We start from the raw sequence: 22074 nt of genomic DNA on the forward strand, positions 1-22074 counted from the left end.
AAGGTGTAATTGGAGCAAGTTTTAAATCTGTAGTACAGTGGATGTGGACAGAGCAGGAGAATTGGCCGGACACACAGCTGGGGATCAGCTGACGTTACAGAACCCCAATAACACTGGAGCAAGCATTGACTGTGCAGATGGCACTTCTGAGCAGCAACGAGCAGTGTTGGAGCCCAGGGTAAATACTAAAAGCAGAGGAGCCAGAGGTGTAATTGGAGAAAGTTTTAAATCTGTAGTACAGTGGATGTGGACAGAGCAGGAGAATTTGCCGGACACACAGCTGGGGATCAGCTGACGTTACTGAACCCCAATAACACTGGAGCAAGCGTTCACTGTGCAGACAGCACTTCTGAGCAGCAACTAACGGTGTTGGAGCCCAGGGTAAATTCTAAAAGCAGAGGAGCCAGAGGTGTAATTGGAGCAAGTTTTAAATCTGTAGTACAGTGGATGTGGACAGAGCAGGAGAATTTGCCAGACGCACAGCTGGGGATCAGCTGACGTTACTGAACCCCAATAACACTGGAGCAAGCGTTGACTGTGCAGAAGGCACTTCTGAGCAGCTACTAGCGGTGTTGGAGCCCAGGGTAAATACTATAAACAGATGAGCCAGAGGTGTAATTGGAGCCAGTTTTAAATCTGTAGTACAGTGGATGTGGACAGAGCAGGAGAATTTGCCGGACACACAGCTGGGGATCAGCTGACGTTACTGAACCCGAATAACACTGGAGCAAGAGTTGACTGTGCAGACGGCACTTCTGAGCAGCAACTAGCGGGTTTGGAGCCCAGGGTAAATACTAAATACAGTGGAGCCAGAGGTGTAATTGGAGCAAGTTTTAAATGTGTATTACATTGGATGTGGACAGAGCAGGAGAATTTGCCGGACACACAGCTGGGGATCAGCTGACGTTACTGAACCCCAATAACACGGCAGCAAGCATTGACTGTGCTGACGGCACTACTGAGCAGCGAGTAGCAGTGTTGGAGCCCAGGGTAAATACTAAAAACAGAGGAGCCAGAGGTGTAATTGGAGCAAGTTTTAAATTTGTAGTACAGTGGATGTGGACAGAGCAGGAGAATTTGCCGGACACACAGCTGGGGATCAGCTGACGTTACTGAACCCCAATAACACTGGAGCAAGCGTTCACTGTGCAGACAGCACTTCTGAGCAGCAACTAACGGTGTTGGAGCCCAGGGTAAATACTAAAAACAGAGGAGCCAGAGATGTAATTGGAGCAAGTTTTAAATCTGTAGAACAGTGGATGTGGACAGAGCAGGAGAATTTGCCGGACACACAGCTGGACATCAGCTGACGTTACTGAACCCCAATAACACTGGAGCAAGTGTTGACTGTGCAGACGGCAATTCTGAGCAGCAACTAGCGATGTTGGAGCCCAGGGTAAATACTAAAAGGAGAGAAGCCAGAGGTGTAATTGGAGCAAGTTTTAAATCTGTAATACAGTGGATGTGGACAGAGCAGGAGAATTTGCTGGACACACAGCTGGGGATCAGCTGACATTACTGAACCCCAATAACACGGCAGCAAGCGTTGACTGTGCAGACGGCACTTCTGAGCAGCAACTAGCAGTGTTGGAGCCCAGGGTAAATACTAAAAGCAGAGGAGCCAGAGGTGTAATTGGAGCAAGTTTTAAATATGTAGTACAGTGGATGTGGACAGAGCAGGAGAATTTGCCGGACACACAGCTGGGGATGAGCTGACGTTACTGAACCCCAATAACACTGGAGCAAGTGTTGACTGTGCAGACGGCACTTCTGAGCAGCAACTACCGGTGTTGGAGCCCAGGGTAAATACTAAAAACAGAGGAGCCAGAGGTGTAATTGGAGCAAGTTTTAAATCTGTAGTACAGTGGATGTGGACAGAGCAGGAGAATTGGCCAGACACACAGCTGGGGATCAGCTGACGTTACAGAACCCCAATAACACTGGAGCAAGCATTGACTGTGCAGATGGCACTTCTGAGCAGCAACGAGCAGTGTTGGAGCCCAGGGTAAATACTAAAAGCATAGGAGCCAGAGGTGTAATTGGAGAAAGTTTTAAATATGTAGTACAGTGGATGTGGACAGAGCAGGAGAATTTGCCGGACACACAGCTGGGGATCAGCTGACGTTACTGAACCCCAATAACACTGGAGCAAGCGTTCACTGTGCAGACAGCACTTCTGAGCAGGAACTAACGGTGTTGGAGCCCAGGGTAAATTCTAAAAGCAGAGGAGCCAGAGGTGTAATTGGAGCCAGTTTTAAATCTGTAGTACAGTGGATGTGGACAGAGCAGGAGAATTTGCCGGACACACAGCTGGGGATCAGCTGACGTTACTGAACCCGAATAACACTGGAGCAAGAGTTGACTGTGCAGACGGCACTTCTGAGCAGCAACTAGCGGGTTTGGAGCCCAGGGTAAATACTAAATACAGTGGAGCCAGAGGTGTAATTGGAGCAAGTTTTAAATGTGTATTACAGTGGATGTGGACAGAGCAGGAGAATTTGCCGGACACACAGCTGGAGATCAGCTGACGTTACTGAACCCCAATAACACGGCAGCAAGCATTGACTGTGCTGACGGCACTACTGAGCAGCGAGTAGCAGTGTTGGAGCCCAGGGTAAATACTAAAAACAGAGGAGCCAGAGGTGTAATTGGAGCAAGTTTTAAATTTGTAGTACAGTGGATGTGGACAGAGCAGGAGAATTTGCCGGACACACAGCTGGGGATCAGCTGACGTTACTGAACCCCAATAACACTGGAGCAAGTGTTGGCTGTGCAGACGGCACTTCTAAGCAGCAACTAGCGGTGCTGGAGCCAAGGGTAAATACTAAAAACAGAGGAGCCAGAGGTGTAATTGGAGCAAGTTTTAAATCTGTAGTACAGTGGATATGGACAGAGCAGGAGAATTTGCCGGACACACAGCTGGGGATCAGCTGACGTTACTGAACCCCAATAACACGGCAGTAAGCATTAACTGTGCAGACAGCACTTCTGAGCAGCATCTAGCGGTGTTGGAGCCCAGGGTAAATACTAAAAACAGAGGAGCCAGAGATGTAATTGGAGCAAGTTTTAAATCTGTAGTACAGTGGATGTGGACAGAGCAGGAGAATTTGCCGGACACACAGCTGGACATCAGCTGACGTTACTGAACCCCAATAACACTGGAGCAAGTGTTGACTCTGCAGACGGCACTTCTGAGCAGCAACTAGCGATGTTGGAGCCCAGGGTAAATACTAAAAGGAGAGGAGCCAGAGGTGTAATTGGAGCAAGTTTTAAATCTGTAGTATAGTGGATGTGGACAGAGCAGGAGAATTTGCTGGAAACACAGCTGGGGATCAGCTGACGTTACTGAATCCCAATAATACTGGAGCAAGCGTTGACTGTGGAGACTGCACTAATGAGCAGCAACTAGCGGTGTTGGAGCCCAGGGTAAATACTGAAAACAGAGAAGCCAGAGGTGTAATTGGAGCAAGTTTTAAATCTGTAGTACAGTGGATGTGGACAGAGAAGGAGAATTTGCCGGACACACAGCGGTGGATCAGCTGACGTTACTGAACCCCAATAACACTGGAGCGAGCATTGACTGTGCAGACGGCACTTCTGAGCAGCAACTAGCGGTGTTGGAGCCCAGGGTAAATACTACAAACAGAGGAGCCAGAGGTGTAATTGGAGCAAGTTTTAAATCTGTAGTACAGTGGATGTGGACAGAGCAGGAGAATTTGCTGGACACTCAGCTGGGGATCAGCTGACGTTACTGAACCCCAATAATACTGGAGCAAGCGTTGACTGTGCAGACGGCACTTCTGAGCAGCAAAGAGCTGTGTTGGAGCCCAGCGTAAATACTAAAAACAGAGGAGCCAGAGGTGTAATTGGAGCAAGTTTTAAATCTGTAGTACAGTGGATGTGGACAGAGCAGGAGAATTTGCCGGACACACAGCTGGGGATCAGCTGACGTTACTGAACCCCAATAACACGGCAGCAAGCGTTGACTGTGCAGACGGCACTTCTGAGCAGCAACTAGCAGTGTTGGAGCCCAGGGTAAATACTAAAAGCAGAGGAGCCAGAGGTGTAATTGGAGCAAGTTTTAAATATGTAGTACAGTGGATGTGGACAGAGCAGGAGAATTTGCCGGACACACAGCTGGGGATCAGCTGACGTTACTGAACCCCAATAACACGGCAGCAAGTGTTGACTGTGCAGACGGCACTTCTGAGCAGCAACTAGCGGTGTTGGATCCCAGGGTAAATACTAAAAACAGAGGAGCCAGAGGTGTAATTGGAGCAAGTTTTAAATCTGTAGTACAGTGGATGTGGACAGAGCAGGAGAATTTGCCGGACACACAGCTGGGCATCAGCTGACGTTACTGAACCCGAATAACACTGGAGCAAGCGTTGACTGTGCAGACGGCACTTCTGAGCAGCAACTAGCGATGCTGGAGCCAAGGGTAAATACTAAAAACAGAGGAGCCAGAGGTGTAATTGGAGCAAGTTTTAAATCTGTAGTACAGTGGATGTGGACAGAGCAGGAGAATTTGCCGGACACACAGCTGGGGATCAGCTGACGTTACTGAACCCCAATAACACGGCAGTAAGCATTAACTGTGCAAACGGCACTTCTGAGCAGCATCTAGCTTTGTTGGAGCCCAGGGTAAATACTAAAAACAGAGGAGCCAGAGATGTAATTGGAGCAAGTTTTAAATCTGTAGTACAGTGGATGTGGACAGAGCAGGAGAATTTGCCGGACACACAGCTGGACATCAGCTGACGTTACTGAACCCCAATAACACTGGAGCAAGCATTGACTGTGCAGACGGCACTTCTGAGCAGCAACAAGCGATGTTGGAGCCCAGCTTAAATACTAAAAGGAGAAGAGCCAGAGGTGTAATTGGAGCAAGTTTTAAATCTGTAGTACAGTGGATGTGGACAGAGCAGGAGAATTTTCCGGACACACAGCTCGGGATCAGCTGATGTTACTGAATCCCAATAATACTGGAGCAAGCGTTGACTGTGCAGACTGCACTAATGAGCAGCAACTAGCGGTGTTGGAGCCCAGGGTAAATACTAAAAGCAAAGAAGCCAGAGGTGTAATTGGAGCAAGTTTTAAATCTGTAGTACAGTGGATGTGGACAGAGCAGGAGAATTTGCTGGACACACAGCGGTGGATCAGCTGACGTTACTGAACCCCAATAACACTGGAGCGAGCATTGACTGTGCAGATGGCACTTCTGAGCAGCAACTAGCGGTGTTGGAGCCCAGGCTAAATACTAAAAACAGAGGAGCCAGAGGTGTAATTGGTGCAAGATTTAAATCTGTAGTACAGTGGATGTGGACAGAGCAGGAGAATTTGCCGGACACACAGCTGGGGGTCAGCTGATGTTACTGAACCCCAATAACACGACAGCAAGCGTTGACTGTGCAGATGGCACTTCTGAGCAGCAACTAGCGTTGTTGGAGCCCAGGGTAAATATTAAAAACAGAGGAGCCAGAGGTGTAATTGGAGCAAGTTTTAAATCTGTAGTACAGTGGATGTGGACAGAGCAGGAGAATTTGCTGGACACACAGGTGGGGATCACCTGACGTTACTGAACCCCAGTAACACTGGAGCTAGCGTTGACTGTGCAGACGGCATTTCTGAGCAGCAACTAGCGGTGTTGGAGCCCAGGGTAAATACTAAAAGCAGAGGAGCCAGAGGTGTAATTGGAGCAAGTTTTAAATCTGTAGTACAGTGGATGTGGACAAAGCAGGAGAAATTGCCGGACACACAGCTGGGGATCAGCTGACGTTACTGAACCCCAATAACACGGCAGCAAGCGTTGACTGTGCAGACGGCACTTCTGAGCAGCAACTAGCGGTGTTGGAGCCCAGGGTAAATACTAAAAACAGAGGAGCCATAGGTGTAATTGGAGCAAGTTTTAAATCTGTAGTACAGTGGATGTGGACAGAGCAGGAGAATTCGCCGGACACACAGCTGGACATCAGCTGACGTTACTGAACCCCAATAACACTGGAGCAAGTGTTGACTGTGCAGACGGCACTTCTGAGCAGCAACTAGCGATGTTGGAGCCCAGGGTAAATACTAAAAGGAGAGGAGCCAGAGGTGTAATTGGAGCAAGTTTTAAATCTGTAGTATAGTGGATGTGGACAGAGCAGGAGAATTTGCTGGAAACACAGCTGGGGATCAGCTGACGTTACCGAATCCCAATAATACTGGAGCAAGCGTTGACTGTGCAGACTGCACTAATGAGCAGCAACTAGCGGTGTTGGAGCCCAGGGTAAATACTAAAAACAGAGAAGCCAGAGGTGTAATTGGAGCAAGTTTTAAATCTGTAGTACAGTGGATGTGGACAGAGCAGGAGAATTTGCCGGACACACAGCGATGGATCAGCTGACGTTACTGAACCCCAATAACACTGGAGCGAGCATTGACTGTGCAGACGGCACTTCTGAGCAGCAACTAGCGGTGTTGGAGCTCAGGGTAAATACTAAAAACAGAGGAGCCAGAGGTGTAATTGGAGCCAGTTTTAAATCTGTAGTACAGTGGATGTGGATAAAGCAGGAGAATTTGCCGGACACACAGCTGGGGATCCGCTGACGTTACTGAACCCCAATAACACGGCAGCAAGCGTTGACTGTGCAGACGGCACTTCTGAGCAGCAACTAGCGGTGTTGGAGCCCAGGGTAAACACTAAAAGCAGAAGAGCCAGAGGTGTAATTGGAGCAAGTTTTAAATCTGTAGTACAGTGGATGTGGACAGAGCAGGAGAATTTGCCGGACACACAGCTGGGGATCAGCTGACGTTACTGAACCCCAATAACACTGGAGCAAGCGTTGACTGTGCAGATGGCACTTCCGAGCAGCAACTAGCGGTGTTGGAGCCCAGGGTAAATACTAAAAACAGAGGAGCCAGAGGTGTAATTGGAGCAAGTTTGAAATCTGTAGTACAGTGGATGAGGACAGAGCAGGAGAATTTGCTGGACACTCAGCTGGGGATCAGCTGACGTTACTGAACCCCAATAATACTGGAGCAAGCGTTGAGTGTGCAGATGGCACTTCTGAGCAGCAACTAGTGGTGTTGGAGCCCAGGGTAAATACTAAAAGGAGAGGAGCCAGAGGTATAATTAGAGCAATTTTTAAATCTGTAGTACAGTGGATGTGGACAGAGCAGGAGAAATTGCAGGACACACAGCTGGGGATCAGCTGACGTTACTGAACCCCAATAACACTGGCAGCAAGCGTTGACTGTGCAGACGGCACTTCTGAGCAGCAACTAGCGGTGTTGGAGCCCAGGGTAAATACTAAAAACAGAGGAGCCAGAGGTGTAATTAGAGCAAGTTTTAAATCTGTAGTACAGTGGATGTGGACAGAGCAGGAGAATTTGCAGACACACAGCTGGGCACCAGCTGACGTTACTGAACCCCAATAACACTGGAGCAAGCGTTGACTGTGCAGATGGCACTTCTGAGCAGCAACTAGCGATGCTGGAGCCAAGGGTAAATACTAAAAACAGAGGAGCCAGAGGTGTAATTGGAGCAGGTTTTAAATCTGTAGTACAGTGGATGTGGACAGAGCAGGAGAATTTGCCGAACACAAAGCTGGGGATCAGCTGACGTTACTGAACCCCAATAACACGGCAGTAAGCATTAACTGTGCAGACGGCACTTCTGAGCAGCATCTAGCAGTGTTGGAACCCAGGGTAAATACTAAAAACAGAGGAGCGAGAGATGTAATTGGAGCAAGTTTTAAATCTGTAGTACAGTGGATGTGGAGAGAGCAGTAGAATTTGCCGGACACACAGCTGGACATCAGCTGACGTTACTGAACCCCAATAACACTGGAGCAAGCATTGACTGTGCAGACGGCACTTCTGAGCAGCAACTAGCGATGTTGGAGCCCAGTGTAAATACTAAAAGGAGAGGAGCCAGAGGTGTAATTGGAGCAAGTTTTAAATCTGTAGCATAGTGGATGTGGACAGAGCAGGAGAATTTGCTGGAAACACAGCTGGGGATCAGCTGACGTTACTGAATCCCAATAATACTGGAGCAAGCGTTGACTGTGCAGACTGCACTAATGAGCAGCAACTAGCGGTGTTGGAGCCCAGGGTAAATACTAAAAACAGAGAAGCCAGAGGTGTAATTGGAGCAAGTTTTAAATCTGTAGTACAGTGGATGTGGACAGAGCAGGAGAATTTGCCGGACACACAGCGGTGGATCAGCTGACGTTACTGAACCCCAATAACACTGGAGCGAGCATTGACTGTGCAGACGGCACTTCTGAGCAGCAACTCGCGGTGTTGGAGCCCAGGCTAAATACTAAAAACAGAGGAGCCAGAGGTGTAAATGGTGCAAGATTTAAATCTGTAGTACAGTGGATGTGGACAGAGCAGGAGAATTTGCCGGACACACAGTTGGGGGTCAGCTGATGTTACTGAACCCCAATAACACGACAGCAAGCGTTGACTGTGCAGACGGCACTTCTGAGCAGCAACTAGCGGTGTTGGAGCCCAGGGTAAATATTAAAAACAGAGGAGCCAGAGGTCTAATTGGAGCAAGTTTTAAATCTGTAGTACAGTGGATGTGGACAGAGCAGGAGAATTTGCTAGACACACAGCTGGGGATCACCTGACGTTACTGAACCCCAGTAACACTGGTGCAAGCGTTGACTGTGCAGACGGCACTTCTGAGCAGCAACTAGCGGTGATGGAGCCCAGGGTAAATACTAAAAGCCGAGGAGCCAGAGGTGTAATTGGAGCAAGTTTTAAATCTGTAGTACAGTGGATGTGGACAGAGCAGGAAGAATTTGCCGGACACACAGCTGGGGATCAGCTGACGTTACTGAACCCCAATAACATGGCAGCAAGCGTTGACTGTGCAGATGGCACTTCTGAGCAGCAACTAGCGGTGTTGGAGCCCAGGGTAAATACTAAAAACAGAGGAGCCAGAGGTGTAATTGGAGCAAGTTTTAAATCTGTAGTACAGTGGATGTGGACAGAGCAGGAGAATTCGCCGAACACACAGCTGGGCATCAGCTGACGTTACTGAACCCCAATAACACTGGAGCAAGCGTTGACTGTGCAGACGGCACTTCTGAGCAGCAACTAGCGGTGCTGGAGCCAAGGGTAAATACTAAAAACAGAGGAGCCAGAGGTGTAATTGGAGCAAGTTTTAAATCTGTAGTACAGTGGATGTGGACAGAGCAGGAGAATTTGCCGGACACACAGCTGGGGATCACCTGACGTTACTGAACCCCAATAACATGGCAGTAAGCATTAACTGTGCAGACAGCACTTCTGAGCAGCATCTAGCGGTGTTGGAGCCCAGGGTAAATACTAAAAACAGAGGAGCCAGAGATGTAATTGGAGCAAGTTTTAAATCTGTAGAACAGTGGATGTGGACAGAGCAGGAGAATTTGCCGGACACACAGCTGGACATCAGCTGACGTTACTGAACCCCAATAACACTGGAGCAAGTGTTGACTGTGCAGACGGCACTTCTGAGCAGCAACTAGCGATGTTGGAGCCCAGGGTAAATACTAAAAGGAGAGAAGCCAGAGGTGTAATTGGAGCAAGTTTTAAATCTGTAATACAGTGGATGTGGACAGAGCAGGAGAATTTGCCGGACACACAGCTGGGGATCGGCTGACATTACTGAACCCCAATAACATGGCAGCAAGCGTTGACTATGCAGACGGCACTTCTGAGCAGCAACTAGCAGTGTTGGAGCCCAGGGTAAATACTAAAAGCAGAGGAGCCAGAGGTGTAATTGGAGCAAGTTTTAAATATGTAGTACAGTTTATGTGGACAGAGCAGGAGAATTTGCCGGACACATAGCTGGGGATCAGCTGACGTTACTGAACCCCAATAACACTGGAGCAAGCGTTGACTGTGCAGACGGCACTTCTGAGCAGCAAGTAGCGGTGTTGGAGCCCAGGGCAAATACTAAAAACAGAGGAGCCAAAGGTGTAATTGGAGCAAGTTTTAAATCTGTAGTACAGTGGATGTGGACAGAGCAGGAGAATTGGCCGGACACACAGCTGGGGATCAGCTGACGTTACAGAACCCCAATAACACTGGAGCAAGCATTGACTGTGCAGATGGCACTTCTGAGCAGCAACGAGCAGTGTTGGAGCCCAGGGTAAATACTAAAAGCAGAGGAGCCAGAGGTGTAATTGGAGAAAGTTTTAAATCTGTAGTACAGTGGATGTGGACAGAGCAGGAGAATTTGCCGGACACACAGCTGGGGATCAGCTGACGTTACTGAACCCCAATAACACTGGAGCAAGCGTTCACTGTGCAGACAGCACTTCTGAGCAGCAACTAACGGTGTTGGAGCCCAGGGTAAATTCTAAAAGCAGAGGAGCCAGAGGTGTAATTGGAGCAAGTTTTAAATCTGTAGTACAGTGGATGTGGACAGAGCAGGAGAATTTGCCAGACGCACAGCTGGGGATCAGCTGACGTTACTGAACCCCAATAACACTGGAGCAAGCGTTGACTGTGCAGAAGGCACTTCTGAGCAGCTACTAGCGGTGTTGGAGCCCAGGGTAAATACTATAAACAGATGAGCCAGAGGTGTAATTGGAGCCAGTTTTAAATCTGTAGTACAGTGGATGTGGACAGAGCAGGAGAATTTGCCGGACACACAGCTGGGGATCAGCTGACGTTACTGAACCCGAATAACACTGGAGCAAGAGTTGACTGTGCAGACGGCACTTCTGAGCAGCAACTAGCGGGTTTGGAGCCCAGGGTAAATACTAAATACAGTGGAGCCAGAGGTGTAATTGGAGCAAGTTTTAAATGTGTATTACATTGGATGTGGACAGAGCAGGAGAATTTGCCGGACACACAGCTGGGGATCAGCTGACGTTACTGAACCCCAATAACACGGCAGCAAGCATTGACTGTGCTGACGGCACTACTGAGCAGCGAGTAGCAGTGTTGGAGCCCAGGGTAAATACTAAAAACAGAGGAGCCAGAGGTGTAATTGGAGCAAGTTTTAAATTTGTAGTACAGTGGATGTGGACAGAGCAGGAGAATTTGCCGGACACACAGCTGGGGATCAGCTGACGTTACTGAACCCCAATAACACTGGAGCAAGCGTTCACTGTGCAGACAGCACTTCTGAGCAGCAACTAACGGTGTTGGAGCCCAGGGTAAATACTAAAAACAGAGGAGCCAGAGATGTAATTGGAGCAAGTTTTAAATCTGTAGAACAGTGGATGTGGACAGAGCAGGAGAATTTGCCGGACACACAGCTGGACATCAGCTGACGTTACTGAACCCCAATAACACTGGAGCAAGTGTTGACTGTGCAGACGGCAATTCTGAGCAGCAACTAGCGATGTTGGAGCCCAGGGTAAATACTAAAAGGAGAGAAGCCAGAGGTGTAATTGGAGCAAGTTTTAAATCTGTAATACAGTGGATGTGGACAGAGCAGGAGAATTTGCTGGACACACAGCTGGGGATCAGCTGACATTACTGAACCCCAATAACACGGCAGCAAGCGTTGACTGTGCAGACGGCACTTCTGAGCAGCAACTAGCAGTGTTGGAGCCCAGGGTAAATACTAAAAGCAGAGGAGCCAGAGGTGTAATTGGAGCAAGTTTTAAATATGTAGTACAGTGGATGTGGACAGAGCAGGAGAATTTGCCGGACACACAGCTGGGGATGAGCTGACGTTACTGAACCCCAATAACACTGGAGCAAGTGTTGACTGTGCAGACGGCACTTCTGAGCAGCAACTACCGGTGTTGGAGCCCAGGGTAAATACTAAAAACAGAGGAGCCAGAGGTGTAATTGGAGCAAGTTTTAAATCTGTAGTACAGTGGATGTGGACAGAGCAGGAGAATTGGCCAGACACACAGCTGGGGATCAGCTGACGTTACAGAACCCCAATAACACTGGAGCAAGCATTGACTGTGCAGATGGCACTTCTGAGCAGCAACGAGCAGTGTTGGAGCCCAGGGTAAATACTAAAAGCAGAGGAGCCAGAGGTGTAATTGGAGAAAGTTTTAAATATGTAGTACAGTGGATGTGGACAGAGCAGGAGAATTTGCCGGACACACAGCTGGGGATCAGCTGACGTTACTGAACCCCAATAACACTGGAGCAAGCGTTCACTGTGCAGACAGCACTTCTGAGCAGGAACTAACGGTGTTGGAGCCCAGGGTAAATTCTAAAAGCAGAGGAGCCAGAGGTGTAATTGGAGCCAGTTTTAAATCTGTAGTACAGTGGATGTGGACAGAGCAGGAGAATTTGCCGGACACACAGCTGGGGATCAGCTGACGTTACTGAACCCGAATAACACTGGAGCAAGAGTTGACTGTGCAGACGGCACTTCTGAGCAGCAACTAGCGGGTTTGGAGCCCAGGGTAAATACTAAATACAGTGGAGCCAGAGGTGTAATTGGAGCAAGTTTTAAATGTGTATTACAGTGGATGTGGACAGAGCAGGAGAATTTGCCGGACACACAGCTGGAGATCAGCTGACGTTACTGAACCCCAATAACACGGCAGCAAGCATTGACTGTGCTGACGGCACTACTGAGCAGCGAGTAGCAGTGTTGGAGCCCAGGGTAAATACTAAAAACAGAGGAGCCAGAGGTGTAATTGGAGCAAGTTTTAAATTTGTAGTACAGTGGATGTGGACAGAGCAGGAGAATTTGCCGGACACACAGCTGGGGATCAGCTGACGTTACTGAACCCCAATAACACTGGAGCAAGTGTTGGCTGTGCAGACGGCACTTCTAAGCAGCAACTAGCGGTGCTGGAGCCAAGGGTAAATACTAAAAACAGAGGAGCCAGAGGTGTAATTGGAGCAAGTTTTAAATCTGTAGTACAGTGGATATGGACAGAGCAGGAGAATTTGCCGGACACACAGCTGGGGATCAGCTGACGTTACTGAACCCCAATAACACGGCAGTAAGCATTAACTGTGCAGACAGCACTTCTGAGCAGCATCTAGCGGTGTTGGAGCCCAGGGTAAATACTAAAAACAGAGGAGCCAGAGATGTAATTGGAGCAAGTTTTAAATCTGTAGTACAGTGGATGTGGACAGAGCAGGAGAATTTGCCGGACACACAGCTGGACATCAGCTGACGTTACTGAACCCCAATAACACTGGAGCAAGTGTTGACTCTGCAGACGGCACTTCTGAGCAGCAACTAGCGATGTTGGAGCCCAGGGTAAATACTAAAAGGAGAGGAGCCAGAGGTGTAATTGGAGCAAGTTTTAAATCTGTAGTATAGTGGATGTGGACAGAGCAGGAGAATTTGCTGGAAACACAGCTGGGGATCAGCTGACGTTACTGAATCCCAATAATACTGGAGCAAGCGTTGACTGTGGAGACTGCACTAATGAGCAGCAACTAGCGGTGTTGGAGCCCAGGGTAAATACTGAAAACAGAGAAGCCAGAGGTGTAATTGGAGCAAGTTTTAAATCTGTAGTACAGTGGATGTGGACAGAGAAGGAGAATTTGCCGGACACACAGCGGTGGATCAGCTGACGTTACTGAACCCCAATAACACTGGAGCGAGCATTGACTGTGCAGACGGCACTTCTGAGCAGCAACTAGCGGTGTTGGAGCCCAGGGTAAATACTACAAACAGAGGAGCCAGAGGTGTAATTGGAGCAAGTTTTAAATCTGTAGTACAGTGGATGTGGACAGAGCAGGAGAATTTGCTGGACACTCAGCTGGGGATCAGCTGACGTTACTGAACCCCAATAATACTGGAGCAAGCGTTGACTGTGCAGACGGCACTTCTGAGCAGCAAAGAGCTGTGTTGGAGCCCAGCGTAAATACTAAAAACAGAGGAGCCAGAGGTGTAATTGGAGCAAGTTTTAAATCTGTAGTACAGTGGATGTGGACAGAGCAGGAGAATTTGCCGGACACACAGCTGGGGATCAGCTGACGTTACTGAACCCCAATAACACGGCAGCAAGCGTTGACTGTGCAGACGGCACTTCTGAGCAGCAACTAGCAGTGTTGGAGCCCAGGGTAAATACTAAAAGCAGAGGAGCCAGAGGTGTAATTGGAGCAAGTTTTAAATATGTAGTACAGTGGATGTGGACAGAGCAGGAGAATTTGCCGGACACACAGCTGGGGATCAGCTGACGTTACTGAACCCCAATAACACTGGAGCAAGCGTTGACTGTGCAGACGGCACTTCTGAGCAGCAGCTAGCGTTGTTGGAGCCCAGGGTAAATACTAAAAACAGAGGAGCCAGAGGTGTAATTGGAGCAAGTTTTAAATCTGTAGTACAGTGGATGTGGACAGAGCAGGAGAATAGGCCGGACACACAGCTGGGGATCAGCTGACGTTACTGAACCCCAATAACACTGGAGCAAGCATTGACAGTGCAGATGGCACTTCTGAGCAGCAACGAGCAGTGTTGGAGCCCAGGGTAAATACTAAAAACAGAGGAGCCAGAGGTGTAATTGGAGCAAGTTTTAAATCTGTAGTACAGTGGATGTGGACAGAGCAGGAGAATTTGCATGACACACAGCTGGGGATCCGCTGATGTTACTGAACCCCAAGAACACTGGAGCAAGAGTTGACTGTGCAGAAGGCACTTCTGAGCAGCTACTAGCGGTGTTGGAGCCCAGGGTAAATACTACAAACAGAGGAGCCAGAGGTGTAATTGGAGCCAGTTTTAAATCTGTAGTACAGTGGATGTGGACAGAGCAGGAGAATTTGCCGGACACACAGTTGGGGGTCAGCTGATGTTACTGAACCCCAATAACACGACAGCAAGCGTTGACTGTGCAGACGGCACATCTGAGCAGCAACTAGCGGTGTTGGAGCCCAGGGTAAATATTAAAAACAGAGGAGCCAGAGGTCTAATTGGAGCAAGTTTTAAATCTGTAGTACAGTGGATGTGGACAGAGCAGGAGAATTTGCTAGACACACAGCTGGGGATCACCTGACGTTACTGAACCCCAGTAACACTGGAGCAAGCGTTGACTGTGCAGTCGGCACTTCTGAGCAGCAACTAGCGGTGATGGAGCCCAGGGTAAATACTAAAAGCCGAGGAGCCAGAGGTGTAATTGGAGCAAGTTTTAAATCTGTAGTACAGTGGATGTGGACAGAGCAGGAAGAATTTGCCGGACACACAGCTGGGGATCAGCTGACGTTACTGAACCCCAATAACATGGCAGCAAGCGTTGACTGTGCAGATGGCACTTCTGAGCAGCAACTAGCGGTGTTGGAGCCCAGGGTAAATACTAAAAGCAGAGGAGCCAGAGGTGTAATTGGAGCAAGTTTTAAATCTGTAGTACAGTGGATGTGGACAGAGCAGGAGAAATTGCCGGACACACAGCTGGGGATCAGCTGACGTTACTGAACCCCAATAACACGGCAGCAAGCGTTGACTGTGCAGACGGCACTTCTGAGCAGCAACTAGCGGTGTTGGAGCCCAGGGTAAATACTAAAAACAGAGGAGCCAGAGGTGTAATTGGAGCAAGTTTTAAATCTGTAGTACAGTGGATATGGACAGAGCAGGAGAATTCGCCGGACACACAGCTGGGCATCAGCTGACGTTACTGAACCCCAATAACACTGGAGCAAGCGTTGACTGTGCAGACGGCACTTCTGAGCAGCAACTAGCGGTGCTGGAGCCAAGGGTAAATACTAAAAACAGAGGAGCCAGAGGTGTAATTGGAGCAAGTTTTAAATCTGTAGTACAGTGGATGTGGACAGAGCAGGAGAATTTGCCGGACACACAGCTGGGGATCAGCTGACGTTACTGAACCCCAATAACATGGCAGTAAGCATTAACTGTGCAGACAGCACTTCTGAGCAGCATCTAGCGGTGTTGGAGCCCAGGGTAAATACTAAAAACAGAGGAGCCAGAGATGTAATTGGAGCAAGTTTTAAATTTGTAGAACAGTGGATGTGGACAGAGCAGGAGAATTTGCCGGACACACAGCTGGACATCAGCTGACGTTACTGAACCCCAATAACACTGGAGCAAGTGTTGACTGTGCAGACGGCACTTCTGAGCAGCAACTAGCGTTGTTGGAGCCCAGGGTAAATACTAAAAACAGAGGAGCCAGAGGTGTAATTGGAGCAAGTTTTAAATCTGTAGTACAGTGGATGTGGACAGAGCAGGAGAATTTGCCGGACACACAGCTGGGGATCAGCTGACGTTACTGAACCCCAATAACATGGCAGTAAGCATTAACTGTGCAGACAGCACTTCTGAGCAGCATCTAGCAGTGTTGGAGCCCAGGGTAAATACTAAAAGCAGAGGAGCCAGAGGTGTAATTGGAGCAAGTTTTAAATATGTAGTACAGTGGATGTGGACAGAGCAGGAGAATTTGCCGGACACACAGCTGGGGATCAGCTGACGTTACTGAACCCCAATAACACTGGAGCAAGCGTTGACTGTGCAGACGGCACTTCTGAGCAGCAGCTAGCGTTGTTGGAGCCCAGGGTAAATACTAAAAACAGAGGAGCCAGAGGTGTAATTGGAGCAAGTTTTAAATCTGTAGTACAGTGGATGTGGACAGAGCAGGAGAATAGGCCGGACACACAGCTGGGGATCAGCTGACGTTACTGAACCCCAATAACACTGGAGCAAGCATTGACAGTGCAGATGGCACTTCTGAGCAGCAACGAGCAGTGTTGGAGCCCAGGGTAAATACTAAAAACAGAGGAGCCAGAGGTGTAATTGGAGCAAGTTTTAAATCTGTAGTACAGTGGATGTGGACAGAGCAGGAGAATTTGCATGACACACAGCTGGGGATCCGCTGATGTTACTGAACCCCAAGAACACTGGAGCAAGAGTTGACTGTGCAGAAGGCACTTCTGAGCAGCTACTAGCGGTGTTGGAGCCCAGGGTAAATACTACAAACAGAGGAGCCAGAGGTGTAATTGGAGCCAGTTTTAAATCTGTAGTACAGTGGATGTGGACAGAGCAGGAGAATTTGCCGGACACACAGTTGGGGGTCAGCTGATGTTACTGAACCCCAATAACACGACAGCAAGCGTTGACTGTGCAGACGGCACTTCTGAGCAGCAACTAGCGGTGTTGGAGCCCAGGGTAAATATTAAAAACAGAGGAGCCAGAGGTCTAATTGGAGCAAGTTTTAAATCTGTAGTACAGTGGATGTGGACAGAGCAGGAGAATTTGCTAGACACACAGCTGGGGATCACCTGACGTTACTGAACCCCAGTAACACTGGAGCAAGCGTTGACTGTGCAGACGGCACTTCTGAGCAGCAACTAGCGGTGATGGAGCCCAGGGTAAATACTAAAAGCCGAGGAGCCAGAGGTGTAATTGGAGCAAGTTTTAAATCTGTAGTACAGTGGATGTGGACAGAGCAGGAAGAATTTGCCGGACACACAGCTGGGGATCAGCTGACGTTACTGAACCCCAATAACATGGCAGCAAGCGTTGACTGTGCAGATGGCACTTCTGAGCAGCAACTAGCGGTGTTGGAGCCCAGGGTAAATACTAAAAGCAGAGGAGCCAGAGGTGTAATTGGAGCAAGTTTTAAATCTGTAGTACAGTGGATGTGGACAGAGCAGGAGAAATTGCCGGACACACAGCTGGGGATCAGCTGACGTTACTGAACCCCAATAACACGGCAGCAAGCGTTGACTGTGCAGACGGCACTTCTGAGCAGCAACTAGCAGTGTTGGAGCCCAGGGTAAATACTAAAAGCAGAGGAGCCAGAGGTGTAATTGGAGCAAGTTTTAAATATGTAGTACAGTGGATGTGGACAGAGCAGGAGAATTTGCCGGACACACAGCTGGGGATCAGCTGACGTTACTGAACCCCAATAACACTGGAGCAAGCGTTGACTGTGCAGACGGCACTTCTGAGCAGCAGCTAGCGTTGTTGGAGCCCAGGGTAAATACTAAAAACAGAGGAGCCAGAGGTGTAATTGGAGCAAGTTTTAAATCTGTAGTACAGTGGATGTGGACAGAGCAGGAGAATAGGCCGGACACACAGCTGGGGATCAGCTGACGTTACTGAACCCCAATAACACTGGAGCAAGCATTGACAGTGCAGATGGCACTTCTGAGCAGCAACGAGCAGTGTTGGAGCCCAGGGTAAATACTAAAAACAGAGGAGCCAGAGGTGTAATTGGAGCAAGTTTTAAATCTGTAGTACAGTGGATGTGGACAGAGCAGGAGAATTTGCATGACACACAGCTGGGGATCCGCTGATGTTACTGAACCCCAAGAACACTGGAGCAAGAGTTGACTGTGCAGAAGGCACTTCTGAGCAGCTACTAGCGGTGTTGGAGCCCAGGGTAAATACTACAAACAGAGGAGCCAGAGGTGTAATTGGAGCCAGTTTTAAATCTGTAGTACAGTGGATGTGGACAGAGCAGGAGAATTTGCCGGACACACAGTTGGGGGTCAGCTGATGTTACTGAACCCCAATAACACGACAGCAAGCGTTGACTGTGCAGACGGCACTTCTGAGCAGCAACTAGCGGTGTTGGAGCCCAGGGTAAATATTAAAAACAGAGGAGCCAGAGGTCTAATTGGAGCAAGTTTTAAATCTGTAGTACAGTGGATGTGGACAGAGCAGGAGAATTTGCTAGACACACAACTGGGGATCACCTGACGTTACTGAACCCCAGTAACACTGGAGCAAGCGTTGACTGTGCAGACGGCACTTCTGAGCAGCAACTAGCGGTGATGGAGCCCAGGGTAAATACTAAAAGCCGAGGAGCCAGAGGTGTAATTGGAGCAAGTTTTAAATCTGTAGTACAGTGGATGTGGACAGAGCAGGAAGAATTTGCCGGACACACAGCTGGGGATCAGCTGACGTTACTGAACCCCAATAACATGGCAGCAAGCGTTGACTGTGCAGATGGCACTTCTGAGCAGCAACTAGCGGTGTTGGAGCCCAGGGTAAATACTAAAAGCAGAGGAGCCAGAGGTGTAATTGGAGCAAGTTTTAAATCTGTAGTACAGTGGATGTGGACAGAGCAGGAGAAATTGCCGGACACACAGCTGGGGATCAGCTGACGTTACTGAACCCCAATAACACGGCAGCAAGCGTTGACTGTGCAGACGGCACTTCTGAGCAGCAACTAGCAGTGTTGGAGCCCAGGGTAAATACTAAAAGCAGAGGAGCCAGAGGTGTAATTGGAGCAAGTTTTAAATATGTAGTACAGTGGATGTGGACAGAGCAGGAGAATTTGCCGGACACACAGCTGGGGATCAGCTGACGTTACTGAACCCCAATAACACTGGAGCAAGCGTTGACTGTGCAGACGGCACTTCTGAGCAGCAGCTAGCGTTGTTGGAGCCCAGGGTAAATACTAAAAACAGAGGAGCCAGAGGTGTAATTGGAGCAAGTTTTAAATCTGTAGTACAGTGGATGTGGACAGAGCAGGAGAATAGGCCGGACACACAGCTGGGGATCAGCTGACGTTACTGAACCCCAATAACACTGGAGCAAGCATTGACAGTGCAGATGGCACTTCTGAGCAGCAACGAGCAGTGTTGGAGCCCAGGGTAAATACTAAAAACAGAGGAGCCAGAGGTGTAATTGGAGCAAGTTTTAAATCTGTAGTACAGTGGATGTGGACAGAGCAGGAGAATTTGCATGACACACAGCTGGGGATCCGCTGATGTTACTGAACCCCAAGAACACTGGAGCAAGAGTTGACTGTGCAGAAGGCACTTCTGAGCAGCTACTAGCGGTGTTGGAGCCCAGGGTAAATACTACAAACAGAGGAGCCAGAGGTGTAATTGGAGCCAGTTTTAAATCTGTAGTACAGTGGATGTGGACAGAGCAGGAGAATTTGCCGGACACACAGTTGGGGGTCAGCTGATGTTACTGAACCCCAATAACACGACAGCAAGCGTTGACTGTGCAGACGGCACTTCTGAGCAGCAACTAGCGGTGTTGGAGCCCAGGGTAAATATTAAAAACAGAGGAGCCAGAGGTCTAATTGGAGCAAGTTTTAAATCTGTAGTACAGTGGATGTGGACAGAGCAGGAGAATTTGCTAGACACACAGCTGGGGATCACCTGACGTTACTGAACCCCAGTAACACTGGAGCAAGCGTTGACTGTGCAGACGGCACTTCTGAGCAGCAACTAGCGGTGATGGAGCCCAGGGTAAATACTAAAAGCCGAGGAGCCAGAGGTGTAATTGGAGCAAGTTTTAAATCTGTAGTACAGTGGATGTGGACAGAGCAGGAAGAATTTGCCGGACACACAGCTGGGGATCAGCTGACGTTACTGAACCCCAATAACATGGCAGCAAGCGTTGACTGTGCAGATGGCACTTCTGAGCAGCAACTAGCGGTGTTGGAGCCCAGGGTAAATACTAAAAGCAGAGGAGCCAGAGGTGTAATTGGAGCAAGTTTTAAATCTGTAGTACAGTGGATGTGGACAGAGCAGGAGAAATTGCCGGACACACAGCTGGGGATCAGCTGACGTTACTGAACCCCAATAACACGGCAGCAAGCGTTGACTGTGCAGACGGCACTTCTGAGCAGCAACTAGCGGTGTTGGAGCCCAGGGTAAATACTAAAAACAGAGGAGCCAGAGGTGTAATTGGAGCAAGTTTTAAATCTGTAGTACAGTGGATGTGGACAGAGCAGGAGAATTCGCCGGACACACAGCTGGGCATCAGCTGACGTTACTGAACCCCAATAACACTGGAGCAAGCGTTGACTGTGCAGACGGCACTTCTGAGCAGCAACTAGCGGTGCTGGAGCCAAGGGTAAATACTAAAAACAGAGGAGCCAGAGGTGTAATTGGAGCAAGTTTTAAATCTGTAGTACAGTGGATGTGGACAGAGCAGGAGAATTTGCCGGACACACAGCTGGGGATCAGCTGACGTTACTGAACCCCAATAACATGGCAGTAAGCATTAACTGTGCAGACAGCACTTCTGAGCAGCATCTAGCGGTGTTGGAGCCCAGGGTAAATACTAAAAACAGAGGAGCCAGAGATGTAATTGGAGCAAGTTTTAAATCTGTAGAACAGTGGATGTGGACAGAGCAGGAGAATTTGCCGGACACACAGCTGGACATCAGCTGACGTTACTGAACCCCAATAACACTGGAGCAAGTGTTGACTGTGCAGACGGCACTTCTGAGCAGCAACTAGCGATGTTGGAGCCCAGGGTAAATACTAAAAGGAGAGAAGCCAGAGGTGTAATTGGAGCAAGTTTTAAATCTGTAATACAGTGGATGTGGACAGAGCAGGAGAATTTGCCGGACACACAGCTGGGGATCGGCTGACATTACTGAACCCCAATAACATGGCAGCAAGCGTTGACTATGCAGACGGCACTTCTGAGCAGCAACTAGCAGTGTTGGAGCCCAGGGTAAATACTAAAAGCAGAGGAGCCAGAGGTGTAATTGGAGCAAGTTTTAAATATGTAGTACAGTGGATGTGGACAGAGCAGGAGAATTTGCCGGACACACAGCTGGGGATGAGCTGACGTTACTGAACCCCAATAACACTGGAGCAAGCGTTGACTGTGCAGACGGCACTTCTGAGCAGCAAGTAGCGGTGTTGGAGCCCAGGGCAAATACTAAAAACAGAGGAGCCAGAGGTGTAATTGGAACAAGTTTTAAATCTGTAGTACAGTGGATGTGGACAGAGCAGGAGAATTGGCCGGACACACAGCTGGGGATCAGCTGACGTTACAGAACCCCAATAACACTGGAGCAAGCATTGACTGTGCAGATGGCACTTCTGAGCAGCAACGAGCAGTGTTGGAGCCCAGGGTAAATACTAAAAGCAGAGGAGCCAGAGTTGTAATTGGAGAAAGTTTTAAATCTGTAGTACAGTGGATGTGGACAGAGCAGGAGAATTTGCCGGACACACAGCTGGGGATCAGCTGACGTTACTGAACCCCAATAACACTGGAGCAAGCGTTCACTGTGCAGACAGCACTTCTGAGCAGCAACTAACGGTGTTGGAGCCCAGGGTAAATTCTAAAAGCAGAGGAGCCAGAGGTGTAATTGGAGCAAGTTTTAAATCTGTAGTACAGTGGATGTGGACAGAGCAGGAGAATTTGCCAGACGCACAGCTGGGGATCAGCTGACGTTACTGAACCCCAATAACACTGGAGCAAGCGTTGACTGTGCAGAAGGCACT

This window comes from Phyllobates terribilis, unplaced genomic scaffold (genome assembly GCF_046119375.1).
Source record: "Phyllobates terribilis strain yellow unplaced genomic scaffold, ASM4611937v1 Scaffold_3__8_contigs__length_932513732, whole genome shotgun sequence".
NCBI lineage: Eukaryota > Metazoa > Chordata > Amphibia > Anura > Dendrobatidae > Phyllobates > Phyllobates terribilis.